Source organism: Zootoca vivipara, chromosome 8 (genome assembly GCF_963506605.1).
Source record: "Zootoca vivipara chromosome 8, rZooViv1.1, whole genome shotgun sequence".
Lineage (NCBI taxonomy): Eukaryota > Metazoa > Chordata > Lepidosauria > Squamata > Lacertidae > Zootoca > Zootoca vivipara.
In genome coordinates, this window is record NC_083283.1 from 4475615 (window position 1) to 4493800 (window position 18186).

The 18186-nt window shown below is 48.1% G+C and overlaps 1 protein-coding gene across 3 annotated transcripts in view; it reads left to right on the plus strand.

Moving 5' to 3' along the window:
- The first annotated feature begins 8224 nt into the window (after window positions 1-8224).
- The window catches only part of TSNARE1 (t-SNARE domain containing 1), a 381230-nt gene continuing 371268 nt past the window's right edge, over window positions 8225-18186 (plus strand). For all 3 annotated transcript variants that reach the window (XM_060277563.1, XM_035125893.2, XM_060277562.1), the window contains exon 1: window positions 8225-8294. The gene's annotated coding sequence lies outside the window, so the exon portion shown is untranslated. The remainder of the gene's footprint in view (window positions 8295-18186) is intronic.

Below are 18186 nucleotides of genomic sequence, written 5' to 3' on the forward strand. Positions count from 1 at the left end.
TGACGTGCATGGTGGCCACCGTGGCTATCGGAGGCCCCTCCCCTGGTTGGTGCTGCATGCAATGTTCCAGGCAAAAGTCCGATCCAAAAGTGATGCATCTCTGGTGCCAACTGATGGAGGGGTCGTGGCGCGCCAGCCAGCTCATGCCCAAGACGATGGGGGGGTCTGAGATGGTGGTGACGTTGAATGCCAGTGTCTCTGAGTGCCTTCCCACCGTCATTCTCATGGGGGGGGTTTGATGAGTGATGGCCCCCCCCAGCAGCTCTCTGCCGTCAATGGTTGCCACGTGAAGGGGAAAATCCAGCTGCAGAAGCTGGATCTGGTGCTCTTCTGCAAAGTTTCTCGAGAAGAAGTTCGCTGAGGCACCACTGTCAATTAAGGCAAGGACTGTCAGGGGATAGCCATTTGGGAGCGTTAGCGTGACTTCTAGAACCACTCCTGCTCTGGGAGGGGTGGGCTGGCTCTGCTCCTCTCTGTGCGGGTGGGCGGGCTGGGGCGGTTTTCTGCTGACTGTGCCTGGCTGCTGCCCCTTGTCTCCTGCAGCCAGGCTTTCCCGTTTCCCTGCTGTGGTGCTGCGTCAGTGGGGGAGGGCACCACCGTTCCCGCCCTTCCTTGCCACTCCCTGCGATGTGGGCAGTCTCTGACGAGATGCTGGGGGGAGTTGCAGAGAAAGCAATTCCCGCCCTTTCCCTCCTTGCGTCTTGGCGCCGCTGGGGTTTGAAAAGCCCGCGCGCGCGCGCTATCAATCTGCATGGGTTCCTGGTCCTGGCTGGCCCCAGGCGTGGCTTGAAAGGGTTGTTGGGGGAGTGGTTTCTCCTGCGACCGTGGGAACCAAGCCCGCTTTGCGCGCGTTGCTTGTTTGTCGCTCCACCGGGATTCCTGTCTCACCCCCACCGCCAGAGCCGCTTTGCTCAGCTGATCCATATCACTGGGCTTTGGACCTCTCGAGAGCTCATCCTTCACGTCCTCATGCAACCCCAAGTAGAACGCCGCTTGCATTGGGGGTGACCCTAATTCCCACCCCAATCTGTGCACCAGCATGGTGAATTTCGCCCAGTACGCGCGAACTGTCATATTTCCTTGGCGTAAATTATGAAGTTCCTCCTTAGTCTGGTCCATATGACTATCGGACGAATACATCGTTCTCAAACCTTCTAGAAATAGTTTGACATCCTTCATGCAAGGATTCTTTGTTGCGATCAACGGTCTTAGCCATTCCCTGGCTGCCCCGGTAAGGTGCTCCACAATAAACGCTACTCTGTGCTCATCATCAGGGAACTCAGCGTGGTGTAGCTCAAGAGCATACACCATCTCAGTCTCAAAGCCCTGATATTCCTTCGGGTCTCCATTGAACTTGCTCACTAGGGTCCCGGCTCTCCTTCCTGGCAGCACTTGGACTTGGGGTGCCCCTCCCGCCTTGTTTTTCTCTGCATCCAGCTTGTTTTGGAGGTCTACCGCCACCGCCCTTAATTCCTGCTCTCTTTCCTGTAGTGCTCTCACCTGTTCCGCCAGTTGTAGCCGGTCGTCCTGGACCTTCTTAGTCTCTTCTTTAGCTGCCTTCAATTCCCCCTGCGCCTGCAGCGACAGCTGCTGCAGTTCTTGCTGGGCTTGCTCCGCGATCTGCCGCCATCTCTCCGCCTCTGACACGCTCATCCCGGCAACTCCAAAGTAGCCCAAAAAAGACTTGGAGGTTGCTGTCACAGTGGCCGGAGTGGACTACTTCAGAGTAACGACGCTACGCAGCTCTGCATTTTTATTCTTTTATTGGTGCTGCGTATTTACAGTGCTGAAGTCATGCTATTTACACGGAGTGATGTGGTCAGTCGGTTTCAGAACCTCCAAGTGACTTTTGGCGCGTCTTTCCCCAGCACAAAAGTCTTGGAAGCCCCATCCTCTTTCCCCTCCTTTTCCGGCGTAATTCTGGAGTTGGGGGGATGGGTCTCCCCCCCTTACTTCCCCCTTCCTGTCCCACCTGGGACCCTGGCTCCGCTACCTTGCCTGAGCCTCGGACCCGACTTCCTGCTTCCCCACTGGAATCGGAGCTCCCTCTGCTTCCCCCTGTGGTCGGTGATGGGCTTGAACTCAGGAGGGGAGGGACTTCGCGATATCCCCTGTCCCTCACATTCCCTAAACAGGGCTGCCTTGAGATGCCTTCTAAAGGTCTGGTAGTTGTTGTTCTCTCTGACCTGTGGTGGGAGGGCATTCCACAGGGTGGGTGCCACTACCGAGAAGGCCCTCTGCCTGGTTCCCTGTAACTTGGTTTCTCGCAGTGAGGGAACTGCCAGAAGGCCTTGGGAGCTGGACCTCAGTGTCCGGGCAGAACGATGGGGGAGGAGACGCTCCTTCAGGTATACTGGACCGAGGCCATTTAGGGCTTTAAAGGTCAGCACCAACACTTTGAATTGTGCTCAGAAATGTACTGGGAGCCAATGTAGGTCTTTCAGGACCGGTGTTATGTGGTCTCGGCGGCCGCTCCCAGTCACCAGTGTAGCTGCCGCATACTGTCTGAAAGCTCTATATTTCCCCTGAAGCAAAAGCAGAGGCTTTTAGAAAAAGCATCTGAATAAATGTTGAACTGTCCAGAATCCTTGACAGCTAGTGAATTCCTTAAACATATCAGGAACATCACCTATTCATTTAGATGTTTAAAACATTGATTTTCTGCTCTTTGTTGCAGATGAAATAGTGTTTGCCCTGGTTTTCTCCAACACCACCTCCAAGACCGCTTCTCCTATGTTCTCTGGGCACTGCACTGCATGGCACACCAGCAGCACCCCTGTTTGTCTCTCTAGCAAAACACCAGGTCCATACTTGACAACTCCTCCTTTCCTGTTACTGTGGATATTTACTGCAGGGCCATTTCCTTGACTGTCCTTCTACCACGGCCCTGTACTAGGACTACACTGGAGGCAGAATCTCCCAGAGACTGCATCTCTGAGGATGGTGGAATTATTCCCTGCTCTGTCCCAGGTAGATGTGCAGAGCCTGCCTCTCATCTTCTGAGACCTGAGGAGACACCTTTTCCACCAGATTCCAATGGCTGGACCAATGACTCAATGGGAATACCCACAGCTTTCTTTGGGGGGGGGGCACTGATCCTTTGCACTGGGCAGGAGGCAATACTCGGGATGTGGGCTTCCAATTGATGACTACCTAGCCAGCCAGTTGCTCTAGGATGAAGATTTTCAACCTTTTTTGTGTCCACGGTTCCCTTAACCAAGTACATTCTTTCTGCTAGGCCAAAGCAAACAAGATGAATTTTAACAGGGAGAAATGTAAAGTACTACACTTGGGCAAAAAAAATGAAAGGCACAAATACAGGATGGGTAACATCTGGCTTGAGAGCAGTATATGTGAAAAGGATCAAGGAGTCTTGGTAGACCACAAACTTGACATGAGTCAACAGTGTGATGCAGCAGCTAAAAAAGCCAATGCAATTCTGGGCTGCATCAATAGGAGTATAGCATCTAGATCAAGGGAAGTAATAGTACCACTGTATTCTGCTCTGGTCAGACCTCACCTGGAGTACTGTGTCCAGTTCTGGGCACCACAGTTCAAGAAGGTTACAGACAAGCTGGAACGTGTCCAGAAGAGGGCAACCAAAATGGTCAAAGGCCTGGAAACAATGCCTTATGAGGAATGGCTTAGGGAGCTGGGTATGTTTAGCCTGGAGAAGAGGAGGTTAAGGGGTGATATGATAGCCATGTTCAAATTTATAAAAGGATGTCATATAGAGGAGGAAGAAAGGTTGTTTTCTGCTGCTCCAGAGAAGCGGACACGGAGCAATGGATTCAAATTTCAAGAAAGAAGATTCCACCTAAACATTAGGAAGAACTTCCTGACAGTAAGAGCTGTTCGGCAGTGGAATTTGCTACCAAGGAGTGTGGTGGAGTCTCCTTCTTTGGAGGTCTTTAAGCAGAGGCTTGACAGGCATATGTCAAGAATGCTTTGATGATGTTTCCTGCTTGGCAGGGGCTTGGACTGGATGGCCCTTGTGGTCTCTTCCAACTCTATGATTCTATGGTGCACACTTGAGGGGCTCAGGAGCCCAGTTATGCCACCCCTTGCCTGCAGAGCTGGCAGCCTCTCACCCTTTTCCAAACACCCTCCCTTGTGCAGCGTTCCCTCTCCTTGGGAGTCCTCTGGGCAGCCGCTGCCACCACCACCCCGGTCTCTGAGCTAACAAAGAGAGAGCTACCTCCCCCAGGCACCATTCACCTGCAGAGCTTATAACCAGGGCTGTTGCAATAAACAGCTGTGCAAGCCTTTAGGAGGCAGAGACGCAAGAGGGCATCAGAGGAGGGAGGGAAGGAAGGAAGGAAAAGAAAAGGAAGGAAGGAAGGAAAGAAAGAGGGTCAGAGGTCAGTGTTGCCCACAGCACCCCTGACAATCATTCAAAGCACCCCAGGGTGCCATGGCGCATTGGTTGAGACCAGTTGAATGCATGGTGTCTGTTGCATGAGTGCTATCCGTGGTGCTGAATCCACACCCCTCTCCAAGGTGCCTTGCCTTGCCATGCCCTGCACTGCCCTCCTGACTTTCCTTTGCTTCGACGGCCAGCCATCCATGCGACGGTCACCTCCACGCTTGACTACTGTAACTCCCTCTATGCGGGGCTGCCCTTGAAACTGTCCCAGAAACTCCAGCGGGTGCAGAATGCTGCAGCGAGGCTCCTCACAGGGTCCTTGCCATGGGCTCATATTCACCCAGTGCTTTACCAGCTGCACTGGCTCCCGGTGGAGTACTGGGTCAGGTTTAAGGTGCTGGTTTTGACCTTTAAAGCCCTATGCGGCCAAGGACCCTCATATTTACAGGACCGCCTCTTCTGGTATGTCCCGCAGAGGACCCTAAGGTCAGTGAATAATAACAGCCTAAGGTCCTGGGCCCTAAAGAAGCCAGATTATCCTCCACCAGGGCCAGGGCCTTTTCAGTGATGGCACCGACCTGGTGGAATGCTCTGTTCCATGAGACTAGGGCCCTGCGGGACTTGCTCTCCATCCGCAGGGCCTGTAAGACAGAGCTATTCCGCCTGGCCTTCAATTTAGCCTGATCCTCCATTCCTTTTTCCCTTCCCTTTTTCTATGAAGAAACTTCTGGGTCCCCGCATTCTAAATACTTCCCTGGTCTCTTTGCTGGCCATAGCAGGACTAACTTGGTCAGTTAACCCTGGCGATGCTACGGTACCTTTATGTTGTACTTTATGTTGTTTTGCCGTTTCCGTGTGCTGCTCTGGTTCGCCAGAAGTGGCTTTGTCATGCTGGCCACATGACCTGGAAGCTGTACGCTGGCTCCCTCAGCCAATAATGCGAGATGAGCGCCGCAACCCCAGAGTTGGTCACAACTGGACCTAATGGTCAGGGGTCCCTTCACCTTTATGTTGTTTTAAAGCTGTTTTAAAGTTGTTTTTAATCAATGTTTTATATTTGTTGTTAGCCACTCTGAGCCCAGTTTCTGGACAAGGAAGGGCAGGGTATAAATAAAAATTTGTTGTTGTTGTTATCCATGCCGGTTGACATCTCTGTAGAGCAGGCATCCCCAAACTGTGGCCCTCCAGATGTTTTGGCCTACAACTCCCATGATCCCTAGCTAACAGGACCAGTGGTCAAGGATGATGGGAATTGTAGTCCAAAACATCTGGAGGGCCGAAGTTTGGGGATACCTGCTGTAGAGCATAACACCCATTGTCCCTGTGGTCTTCAGTGACACCGACCGAGCCAGGGTGAAAACGTTTGCAATATCACAGACTTCTTTTTTCAGGCAGGCATGCATGCATTTCCTCAGATGCTGCCAAATTTACTGGTGCCCAAAATGGGGAACAAAGCATACATGCCATTTTGAAAAAACAAACAACCATATCTGTGAAATGGAGACCAGGCTTCCCAAGGCCTACTGAAATTCACAAAACCACCTTTGAAATCGGGTGACCTTTAAAAGTGAGAAAAGTTTTGAAGGTTAACTGAAGTGGAGGCAGACTTCCTAGTTCTAATTAAAATGCCTGGACATGCAGTCTTTACAAGCCAGTGGAATCTACGCTGGGGTAAGTTTTGCAAGCTTCAAAAGCTCTCCTGCAGGAAGCTGACAATGACAGCTATTCTTTATTTTGCTGTAGTAAAGAATAGGTATCCCAGCTCCACTAAAAAGCCGAATAATCTTCTGCAAATAATGATACAATTAAAATCCTCATTTGTTGCTGCTTTCCTCCCTCCCCCCTCCACACCTGGCACATAAATATAGGCAGCAATTAAGATTTAAGGAAGGCATACAATTTGTAACAATGCTACAGATATTTTAATAAACTTGATTATCACTTCTCATGTCCTAGTGAGCGAAATGTTAATTACCAACATAACCAGATTAGGGATAGATAGAATAACAGCCTGTGTTGAATAGGAACTGCAACAAAAAGTTGCAGCACAGAGTGCTGGAGTTCCAGATTCGAATCATCCCACAAACAGTCCCCGAACTAGATTTAAATGAATTTATACAACTTGCATTTGTTATTGTTGTTACCCCCTGCTTTTTTAATGCTTATATTAGCTGCCTTAAAGGCGTTTCCTGTATATTCATCATTATTTAAAATTTGTATTCCACCCTTCATCAAAAGATCCTGAGGCGGTACGCAACAGAAAAATACAAAATGAGAATATAAAACACATAATAAAACAAGAACAAAGACAAAGCAATAACGACCCCCTCCCTATGAAGATTTTTAAAAAGCCATTGAATGTTAATAAGCCAAAAACCTGGTTGAAGAGAAATGTTTGCTGCCTGGTGCCTAAAGATATGCAAAGAAGGCACTAGGTGAGCCTCCCTGGGAAGAGCATGCCACAAACGGGACACAAATAAATATGGCATATTTATATTTATTTATTTCATAAAAATGTACCATTTGATCATAAAATAAAACCCTCAAAGTAGTACACAAAAAGAGTACAAGAATGTTTTTAATAAAAAGAATTACAACATAAAAAATGAAAACATCAATAAAGAAAGCATCAGCATTCTAGATATTTAGGAAGGCTAGAAAAGTGAGAGAGAGAGAGAGAGAGAGAGAGAGAGAGAGAGAGAGAGAGTTTTCAGCAGGTGCCAAAAACAGTGCAGAAGGTGCTTGCCTAGGCAGGGAGTTCCAGTGTGCTGCCACACAAGTAATGTACAGATGTCTTACAGATGTGGAGTGCATATTATGTGGCACTTGTAACAGTTCCATACAGCCAAGATGGAATGCATTTATTTTTGAAAGTTAGAATTAAAATTTTATTACATGTTCAAATCCAAACAATAAAAGAAAGAAAGAAATTATAGGGACAGAGCTACCCAAGATGTATAGAAATTTATTCATGTATGTAACTTTTACATGGAGGGGGGAGGGAGGGGGGAGGGAGGAAAGCAGCAACAAATGAGGATTTTAATTGTATCATTATTTGCAGAAGATTATTCGGCTTTTTAGTGGAGCTGGGATACCTATTCTTTACTACGGTGGCAAGAATGTTACTTGCCCATAAATGAAAAGAAGAAGTAGTCCCGACGAAAGAAGAATGGATACAAAATCTTACAGAATATGCAGAAGTGGCAAAACTTTAAAAAAGAAAAAAAAGAAATTATTGAATATTTACAAACAAACTGTAAACAGATAAGATCATTGGCAGGATTATTGCAACAACCCGCAGTTTCAAAAGAGTATACATTTAAATAGATGGATAAATAATTAAGTTAATTTGGAGCATGCAGAAAATATATTTTAAAAAATCAATAAACCACAGAAAGAGGGGGAAGGAACATGTTAAAATGGTTGTAAAATTATTGATTTGTGGAAAATTGAAAATCTTAAATACAAATTATGAAAAAGAAAAGAAAGAAAGACTTAGGTGAGGTTATTTACCTAGTTTTGAAAACCTGGGGCGCCCGACTCGCTTTGGAGGAGCCGCCTTGTAACAAACCATCGCGGAGTTCGCAGTTGCCCAACTCTCCTTTTTTTATGAATGAATCTCCCAGCTTCTCCAGAGGCGGGGCCAGACAGCCCCCCTCTCGTTCATATTCATTCGCTCCGCCTCCGCGCCGTGCTTGCTGGGATTTGTAGTCCGGCCCCTCCCTTCTTTCCCCGACGCAGGGAGCTGCGAGCCAATGAGGCGTCGCGCAGCTGAGCAAGGGAGGGGGGGAGGCGGGGCTGTCGAGAGAACCGGTTCTGTTTCTGCCCTCCTCGCCGCGCACGCGCACTGCGGAGCCCCTCCGCTCTCGTACTGTACTCCCAAGCTGCTGCAGCTGACTACCCCGTTACGCACACGCGCTGTGGGCAGGTGAGGAGCTGCGCGCGCAATGGAGCCCCAATTTCCATGGGGCGTTTTTGCATGAGTCATGGCCCGGGGCCCCCCTACCCACCTGGCAAGGGGGGATGATGATGGCGAAGGGCCATAGAAGAAGAAGAAGGAGCCGTGCAAGGCGGGGAGGCGGGCGGATCCTGGAACATTTGCACATGTCAATGCAAAAAAGGGGGCCACTTTGGCAGGCGCCAGAGGACCGGCTTTGGCCTCTTCAGTGGGGCTGCGGCAGGCTGGGGAGGGATGTGGGGCTCAGTTCAATGTGTGTGTACAGCAGTTGGATGCTGTCAGGGGCCAAAGCTCCCCCACCAGCCCTGTTCCCCCCCCCCAGAGGAGGGCTTTGTGTCTCAGTTTTCATGCAACAATTTGGTCCCCTTTTGCTTCCTCTTCTTTTGCTGATGTAGCAAATTTAGTGTTGTTTTTATTACTGACGCTTTGAGGAGTGCATAGGGCGGTTGCGTCCTGCTCTCTGGGTATGTGTTGCATAGTTGTATTTTTGCTTTCTCTGCGGACTTGTCGATTCTCACATTCTGTCTAAGAGGGCTGCTGCCTCTTCTTCAAAATCCTGGACTGTTTTGGCCTAGTGTTTCTGAGCATGTGCAGAGATACTTCCCCGTGCCCTAGGGTCATGCGTTGAACAACTTAATTTCATGGAGAAGAGTATTCTCTTGTCCCCCAGGAGACACTCTTGAGCGTATCTTGAGCAGAGCTGAGCACTGTATGCATTGCCTTTGGCCTACCTGACTTGGCTTGCATTTCCCCTATAGCCACTGCTTAGTTTGAGACATGTGCTAGGACACAATATGTCATGATCGGAGGCAGAGGCTGGTGCTCTGCTTGGTCCGCACTGTGATGACACTATAGACACATCCAATCTCGACAGATGCAGTTCATGAAACTGTATTCACCGTGAAAACGTAACAAGAGGCCTGATGAATGAGGCCAGTGGCCAACCTAACCATAGAATCAGTGTTGACATCTGTTAGCCTCAAGAGACAATGGAGAGTGCCTCCGGGGGTGAAGTCAAACCGCTGTGTTAGCAGCTCTGAAGTGACCTTAGTGGGGTGCAAGCCTAGGCAGTGTGTATGGAGGTCCTGGGCCCCTCAGGTGACAAGACACCCACCCACCCACCTGGCCTCACCCATGTGTTCCAAGAGTAAGCAGAGCAATACCTAAACATTAGGAAGAACCTCCTGACAGTAAGAGCTGTTCGGCAGTGGAATTTGCTGCCAAGGAGTGTGGTGGAGTCTCCTTCTTTGGAGGTCTTTAAGCAGAGGCTTGACAGCCATCTGTCAGGAATGCTTTGATGGTGTTTCCTGCTTGGCAGGGGGTTGGACTGGATGGCCCTTGTGGTCTCTTCCAACTCTATGATTCTATGAATACATTTGGCACCAACTTGGCTGCAGGAGTTGCAGGCCTACAAGGCGCCATCCAGCTGTCTTAGGGACTTCGCTCCGGATTTGTGTGGGGTTTCCCACTTAGTCTTTTCTTCTCCCAAAGATATCCCATGAGGGAGAGGAGGTTAATGGTCAGAGTTTCCCTTTGCCTATCATAGAATCTCAAGAGTTAGAAGGGTCATGTTGTCCAACCCTCTGAAATACAGGAATCTTTCACCTAACACGGGGCTCAAACCCCATGACCCCAAGTTTCACGGCTGAGTGGGGAATTGAACCTCCAGGTCCTAGTCTGACACTCCAACCACTACTAAACACATCACAAGAACAAATTCATAGTAACAGCAATAAAGCCACAACACGTAGCAATTTCTCCCTGGCTCAGGATTTGGTGGTTTGCTGGGATGGTGGCTGCCCCACTGGGCAAGGCTGGTTCCCCCCCCCTGGGGTCCTTTTAGAGACTAAATCTCTTATTTACACATTGGCATCTGTGGGATGTAGAGTCTATACAGTGGTCCCTTGGGTTACAGACGCTTCAGGTTACAGACGCTTCAGGTTACAGACTCCGCTAACCTTCGGGTTAAGAATTTTGCTTCAGGATGAGAACAGAAATTGCGCTCCAGCAGCGCGGCGGTAGCAAGTGGTACCCTAAGTTAAGAACAGTTTCAGGTTTAGAACGGACCTCCAGAACGAAGTACCACTGTACACAGTTGCAGGAAGGAGGAGAAAAACCCTCATTCCCTTTCCATGGTTCCCTGGCGTGTGCCAAAGCCCTGGATTCTTAGCCATTTCATGTTTCTGAGCATCGGCTGGAGCAAAGCAGGTGGACTGTGGAAGTGATATATGAAAGGAGAGCAAAGGTGGAAGAGAAAGCTGCAGCATTTATGAACACATAGCTGCCAAGTTTTCCCTTTTCTCAGGAGGAAGCCTATTCAGCATAAGGGAATTTCCCTTAAAAAAAGGGATAACTTGGCAGCTATGTGAACATTGGGAAGAGTTTAAGTTTAAACACTCTATTTAGTTGTAGATTAATAGGTTTTGTTGTTAGATGAAGCGGTTAGTATGCATCATTACTTGGGGATAATATGAGATAATAGTGGGAAAACTTCCTTTCAATCAGTTTTAATCATCCTTCTTCCTTAGTGATGCAAACTGCCTGGGTATAAATCAGTGATGTGGGTCATCTGCAAAATTTTGAATTGGAAATTTCCCCCTCTACTCTGTGCCTAGGGCAAACAGCATCAGAACTGTTTTGGTTTGCATCTGATTTTTTTTTGATGCCTTAGAGAGCAATCTAAATGGGCACACTTATTTTACTGGCTAAAACTAAAAAGCTAAAACCTTTTTTCCAGTTTGCCCGATGCTGTAGTGGCGATTGGATTCCGTTCATATTTAAACTTTCGAAAACAGCAAACTTTCTATGGACAAATTAAGCATTGGGAAATTTTCTGCCCCACGTAAACTGGTTCAAAACACATGCACCCTAATTTATTCTCACAGCAACAATTCATTCATAAGGGGAAAGTACAGGGGTTCACCCAGACGTGATTGGATTGGGGGCCAAATCTGCTTCTTGTGTGATGTCACCAGCTACAGAGGATCAAGGTTGTTATGATCACTATAGCCCAGCTCCTTCCTTGCAAACTCCATCCTGGGTTCTGTTATTTGGTTGCACTAGAGCAGCGGTCCCCAGACTACAGCCCCCGGGCTGGATGCGGCCCAATTGGCCTCCCAATCCGGCCCGCGACGACCCCCGCCGCCCGCTGCCGCCGCCCGCTCTTATGGCGCGCGGCGCGACGGCGATATTCAAAATCGGGGAAAAATCGCCGAAAATCGCTTGTGCGCATGCGTATGGGCCTCTCCCGACCCAGAAGAGGTCATTTCCGGTGCACTTCTGGGTCGGGGGAGGCCCATACGCATGCGCACAAGCGATTTCCGGCGATTTGTTTCCGACCGTGTGCGTGTGCGCATGCGCACGGGCGCGCACTCCCCTGCCCTCCGGCCCGCTGCGCGGTCGGCGCGGCGGGCACCGGCCCGAAGCCCGGTAAGTCTGGGGACCCCTGCACTAGAGTGTGGGTGGGGAATTTGGTTAGACTCCAGCTCCCATCAGCCCCTGCCAGCATGGATGTTCCCTGCTAGGAATTATGGGAATTGAAGTCCAATAGCATCTGGAGAGCCACCGGTTCCTACCCCTTCTCTAGAATTGGCAAATAAGTTCATTTGGGTGGTGTTTTTTTTTTTTTTAGTAGTTTAGGTTCCTTTATAGTGCTTAAGAGTGCCCAGTCTTCACTTGGCCACAAAACTCCCTTGGTGTCCAGGAGCCAAGCTGCATGGGCTCACAAGGGCTGGGCAATATATCAATACATCGTCCAAAACCGGTTTGAAGTCCACATTGTGATATTGGTTTCATAATTCTTTGACCTGGTAATATATCACGAATCATGGTGGTGTGTATGAGCTATGCAATAATCATGGGCCAGCGAATCGCAGGCGTATGTGTCGACAAAAATCACGATGCAGGGAAAACCGTGAAGCCAGCCCAGTTCTCCACGTAGTTCCATCCTTATATCAGAACCGTGATGTATCGGTGTATTGCAATGTTTAGCTGGTGATCTATCACAATTTTGAAAGCCAGTTATTGGCCAGCTCCAGCACTCACAGCTTTGCCTACCTCACAGGCTTGTTGTAGGGATACTGGCGGTGGTACCGTGTTTCTCATATTATAAGACATGTCTTATATTTATTTTTTCCTCAAAAAAACACACTATGGCTTATTTTCAAGGGATGTCTTATTTTTTTCCTCCTCCTCCTGCCGCGGCCGGCATTGCTGCTGCGCCTATCACTATGTCTTATTTTTGGGGTATGGCTTATATTCCTTGAATGCTTAAAAATCCTGCTATGGCTTATTTTATGGGTATGTCTTAAAATATGAGAAACAGGGTAGTGTCCTTGTCTGGGTGTTTGCTAGACAATGCCCATTAGCCCGAGTTCCTTGGAGAAAGCTTACGGGCATGCCTCATGTCACTGTCTCTTTAAAGGGCAGCTTGGTTTGCCACTGAGGTGTTGGGGTGCTTTTGTCTCCCCACTTTCAGAGCTACATTTGGTGGGAGAGCAAGACAGGCAGGGCTTTTAGTGCTTTTTCACAAGAATGTGGAGCGTGGCTGATGCCAGGGTTTTTCAAACTGCCCGAGTGCATTGTGTGTGACTTCCTGTTTTGCAGCGTTGAGCCACAAGATAGGCACTTGCGATTGGCAATAGGAATGCCTTTTACTGAGTCTGTGTTGTGTAGCTGTTTCACTTTCTCTTCCTCTATGGCGGTTTCATCAGATTGCTGTGTAGTTCTCATGGGTGTGTGTGATTTTTGACAGCTATCCAGTATGCATATCTGCTCCCCCCCCCCCGAGAAATACAGGGTTAAAAATATGATAAACCAATTTGTTCTGCATGCCATATACAACTTCAAACAATTATTGTTACTGTTTACAGTGGACCTCCGGATATGAACTAAATTTGTCCTGGGGGTCTGTAATTAACCTGAAAAGTCTGTAACTGGAGGCGCCGCCTCTGCGCACAGGTGCAGCATGATAGAGTGCTTCTGCACATGCGTGAGGCATGCAGAGCGCTTCTGCACATGCGCATGCGACGAAACACGGAAGGTTACCCGAAAGTTACTTATCCAGAGCGGTACGTAACTCGAGGGTCCACTGTATTTATATGCAAACCTTCTAGCATTTCTCCAATGAAACTAGGGACGTCCTGTTCCATAATAATAATAATAATTTTTTTTTATACCCTGCCCACCTGCCTGGGTTGCCCCAGCCACTCTGGGCGACTCCCAACATATAGAAAAACATAACAAAACATTAAGCATCCAAAAAATTCCTTATACAGATGTCTCCTAAAGATTTTATAGTTACTTTTCTCCTTGGCTCGGGGATCACATAACCCCATACCCTACAACATTTCTCTGATGAAAATAGGGACATCCTCGGGAAAAGCGGGACATTCCGGGATCAAGTCAGAAACCGGAGTGGCTTCTATAATTTCTGGGACTGTCCCTGAAAAATGGGGACCCTTGGAGGTTCTGCAGTTCACACTTAAGAGTAATGCACACTTTCTGAAACAATATCCAAAGAAAACACAGACATCCTTCTGTATATCTGGGACTGTCCCTGGAGAATGTTGTAGTCATGGTCTTGTCGGAGGACGGATGTCTTGTCCATGGCCCTGAAAATCTCTCCACAGTACCGAGGGCTAGAACACTATTAGTTTTTTTAATGTGTGCTGAGGTTCTCGGCAGGTTGAGCGGAAAATCAGCCTAGGTGAAGCCAGATGCAGGTGTAAGAAACCCCTGTTTATTTGAGAGACCTTCCCCTCTACTTCTTGAAAATACTACTTTGCGCTTGGTCTTTGCCATGCTCCATAGCAACTTGTCTATTTCTGGATTTCAGGAGAGCCAGTGACATTTTAGGTTGCATCAACTGGAGATAAATATCTATCTATATATTGAAGCATTGGGAACTTACGAAACAGCTCAGCGTAGGTCTGGTGGGAAGTTATTTGGTGCAGAGGGTTGAGGTCTGGGTAACCCTGTTGACAAATTAGGGAGACTTCAGAGAGGAGCAGCACAGATTGGGGGTGTCTACAGGGCAGGTGCCTTTGCTTTTCTGAGGAAACCCTGTATTTTTGTGACGGATCTCAGTCTCCAGTAACCCGATGGGGCACTTCTGGCGGTTCCTCACACCCCTGAGGTTCAATTGGTCTTCACTAGGGACTGGGCCTTTAGTGTGACAGGCCCTGCCCTGTGGAACTGCCTGCTGCTGGAGGTTCAGCAGGCACTACCCCTGCCTTCTTTCTGACGACGCCTTCTGTCAATTGTACTGTTCAGACTGGCCTTTGTACCATGAATATCTCTTTTTAACCTATCGGTACCTGCTGATGTTTTATTGGTTTTTAAAATCATGGGTTTTTATGGATATTTATGAACTAATGCTCTATGTATGTGGTAAGCTGCAATCTTATATTAGCACCAAGCTCTGGTTGTTTGATCCTGGAGTTACAGTTTAAAAAATCAAAGTAGATCCAGCAGGTCTGAATCCTGCCCATGGTATTCCTTTTGCTGCTTGCTAAAGGCTTTCTTGTTTAGGGAAGCCTACCCAGGCGTTTAGAGATGCCGATGTGAATTTTAATTTGATTCGGTATTTCAACTTTTTGTTTTATCGTTTTGTAAACCGCTTGTGAGGCTTTTGTGTTTGCTTTGCAATCAAGCGGTGTATAGCTTTTATGAAATAAATAAAAAATACCATACTACAGTGTTGCTCCGAAAATAAGACACCGTCTTATATTTATTTTTCCTCAAAAAACCACACTATGGCTTTTTTTTACAGGGGATGTCTTATTCCCCCCCCCCCTTCCTCCTGCCACAGCCGGCATTGCTGCTGTGCCTATCACTATGTCTTATTTTCGGGGTATGGCTTATATTCCTTGAATGCTTAAAAATCCTGCTCCGGCTTATTTTATGGCTACGGCTTATTTTCGGAGAAACAGGGTACTTGGCTCTGCATAACTATACCATCATGCCTCAAGTTGTGTCCGCTACAGGTTATGTCTTTTCAAGTTGCGTCCTGCGGCATCCCGGAAGTACCAGAACGGTTACGTCCAGGTTTCGCTGCATGCGCAGAAGCGCTAAATTGCACTGCGGGCATGTACAGACGCAGCACTTCTGGATGTGAACGCTTCAAGTTGGGGACGTGCCTCCGGGACGGGTTACGTTCGCAACTCTAGGTTCCACGGTATATGAGTGAGCGTGCATGGCAGCCCAAAGTGTAGGCTGGCCTTTTTACAAAGGGAAGAGCTTTGTGTGAAGAAACCAGCTCGATATATTTCTTTTTGGCTGCAGAATTCCCCAGATATGAATGTCCCCCCCCCCCCGCAGTGCTTACCTCCAGTTGCAGACCGTCTGAAACCTAATTCATACAAATGCTCGAAGAGGACTGGTGCCTTTTTTGTTCGGAGCCATAAAAGTTTCATTAGGCCTTGTAAAACACACCCAATTTTGCTCTTCCTCGGGCCTGAAATAGAAACTTTGGTCTAAACTACTAGATAATATTCTCTCGGCTCACAATGCCGCTCAATACTTAAACAATAAGAATTGATCCTGCAAGGAATTGAAATGCTGCTTGCTTTTCTCCTGTGACACGATCTAACCAAAATAAAGTGGTTCACCCAGAGGCATAAAATACAGGAGCAAATACTCAAGTCGCGGCTAAGGCTATGAGCCGCATTGAGAGGGAGGCTAAAATTTTGACATATGGGAGATGCCCAGATACAGCTGTTCGAAGCCTTACTGCAAGCCCTTAATATGAGCTGAGAGGTGCTTAGGCCTTCAAGATATCTGTGCCTGTCCAAAGCCAGAGAACGAGACACCCTACACAACCAGGAAGCCTTTCTAAATTCCATCCCTGTTCCTTCAGGTTGTTCTCAGTGTGAGTCCTCCAAACTATGACTTGTACCAGCCTTCTCCTTTGTGTTGCCCTCCAGATGTTTTGGACTATAATTCCCATTAGCACTGCCCAACACAGCCAGTAATAGGAATGGTGGGAATTCATAGAGTTGGAAGGGAACCTGAGGGTCATCTAGTCCAACCCCCCTGCCAATCAGCCTCTGCTTAAAACCTTCAATGAAGGAGAGTCCACAACCTCCTGAGGGGGAGACCGTTCAACAGTCTAACAATCCTCACTGTCAGAATTCCAACCCCCCCCCCCCATTTTTATTCGGAATCTCCTGTTTTTGTAACTTGAATCCATTGGTTTGCATCCTACATTCTGGAGCAGGAGAAAACAAGCTTGCTCCATCTTTCAAGTGACAGCCCTTCAGGTATTTGAAGATGGCTATGTTATCCCCTTCTCCGTCTCCTTTTCCCCCATGCTAAACATACCTAGCTCCTTCAACTGTTCCTCATATGTCTTGGTTTCAAGCTGGATAGCTCGTTAGAAGATTGCATGCAGTCCTGTGGGCCTTTAACCTGGAGGTGTTTCCCACTGGGTTGTGCGGTTGGCGCTGTGGTCTAAACCACTGAGCCTCTTGGGCTTGCTGATTGGAAGGTCGGCGGTTCAAATCCATACGACGGGTTGAGCTCTCGTTGCTCTGTCCCAGCTCCTACCAACAGTGCAAGTAGATAAATAGGTACTGTGGTGGCAGGAAGGTAAACAGCGTTTCCGTGCGCTCTGGCTTCTGTCACGGTGTTCCATTGCACCAGAAGCGGTTTAGTCCTGCTGGCCACATGACCCAGAAAGCTGCCTGTGGACAAACGCCGGCTCTCTCAGCCTGAAAGCGAGATGACCGCCACAACCCCATAGTCACCTTTGACTGGACTTAAGCATCCAGGGGTCCTTTACCTTTACCTTGCTGTAGGAAGTGGGTGCTCTACTTTGCAGCTTCCCTGAGAACTCATTTTGCAGGACAGATGCTCAGCTTTTGTCCCTCAAAACCAGTATTTGAAACTCAGATATATAAGCTAGGCGCTAAATGGCACCTTAAACTTAGGTTACACTCGCCACAATGGAATGCCTGTTCGCCAGGGGGTTGGACTAGATGACCCTCAGGGTCCCTTCCAATGCTACAATTCTATGATTCTGTTATCTCAACCATTGCTCTTCCAACAATTCACAATGCATGCAAGAAGGAGGAACATACACAGTGGAAATGGAAAAAGGTATTAACTGGGGACTAAGTCGAATGTTTTTAAACTGCGGTTGCCCACCTGGCGGCCAGAAATGTCCACATAGTTGCAATTGGACCCGTGGCAGTAGCAAAACGCGCCTGGCGAATTTTGAACACTAAAACTTGTGGACATCCAATAGAGTGGAATTTTGAAAGATTCAGGGCACGTAGAAGGAAGTACACTTGGTTAGTCTACGGAACTCCCTCCCACATGAGGCAATGATGGCTGTCAACCTAGATAGTTTTAAAAGAGGATTAGACAAATTCATGGAGGAGAGGGCTATCAATGGCTACTTTGCTCTGACTCCATGGTTGGGAAGCAGCAGTGTTCCTGAATGCCAGTTGCTGGAAACTGCAAGAGGGGTCGTGGTCAAATCCTGCTTGCAGGTTTCCCACAGGCTAGCCACTGTGAGAAGAGGGTGATGGATTAAATGGGCTGCTGGCCTGCTCCAGCAGGCTCATTTTATGCTCTTAGGGTCTCTGAATGGCTGGTGCCCAGCCTCTGGCAAGAGATGTAACGCTATCTTCAGAAACATGGAGAGTCCAAAACAGAACGTGCACAATGCTTTCTTTTGCAGACCTTGTCCTGTTTCCCGTGAGCGTCCTCCTCTAATTAAATTGACATTTCTCCCAGCCGATGGGCCGGCACAGAATGCCACATTACAACTCCTGAGTTTTTTGTTGTTGCATTGAGACGGCATTTCGTATGCCAGAGCTGATAGTTCGAGCCATTTAAGTTAACAGTAGTGACTCAG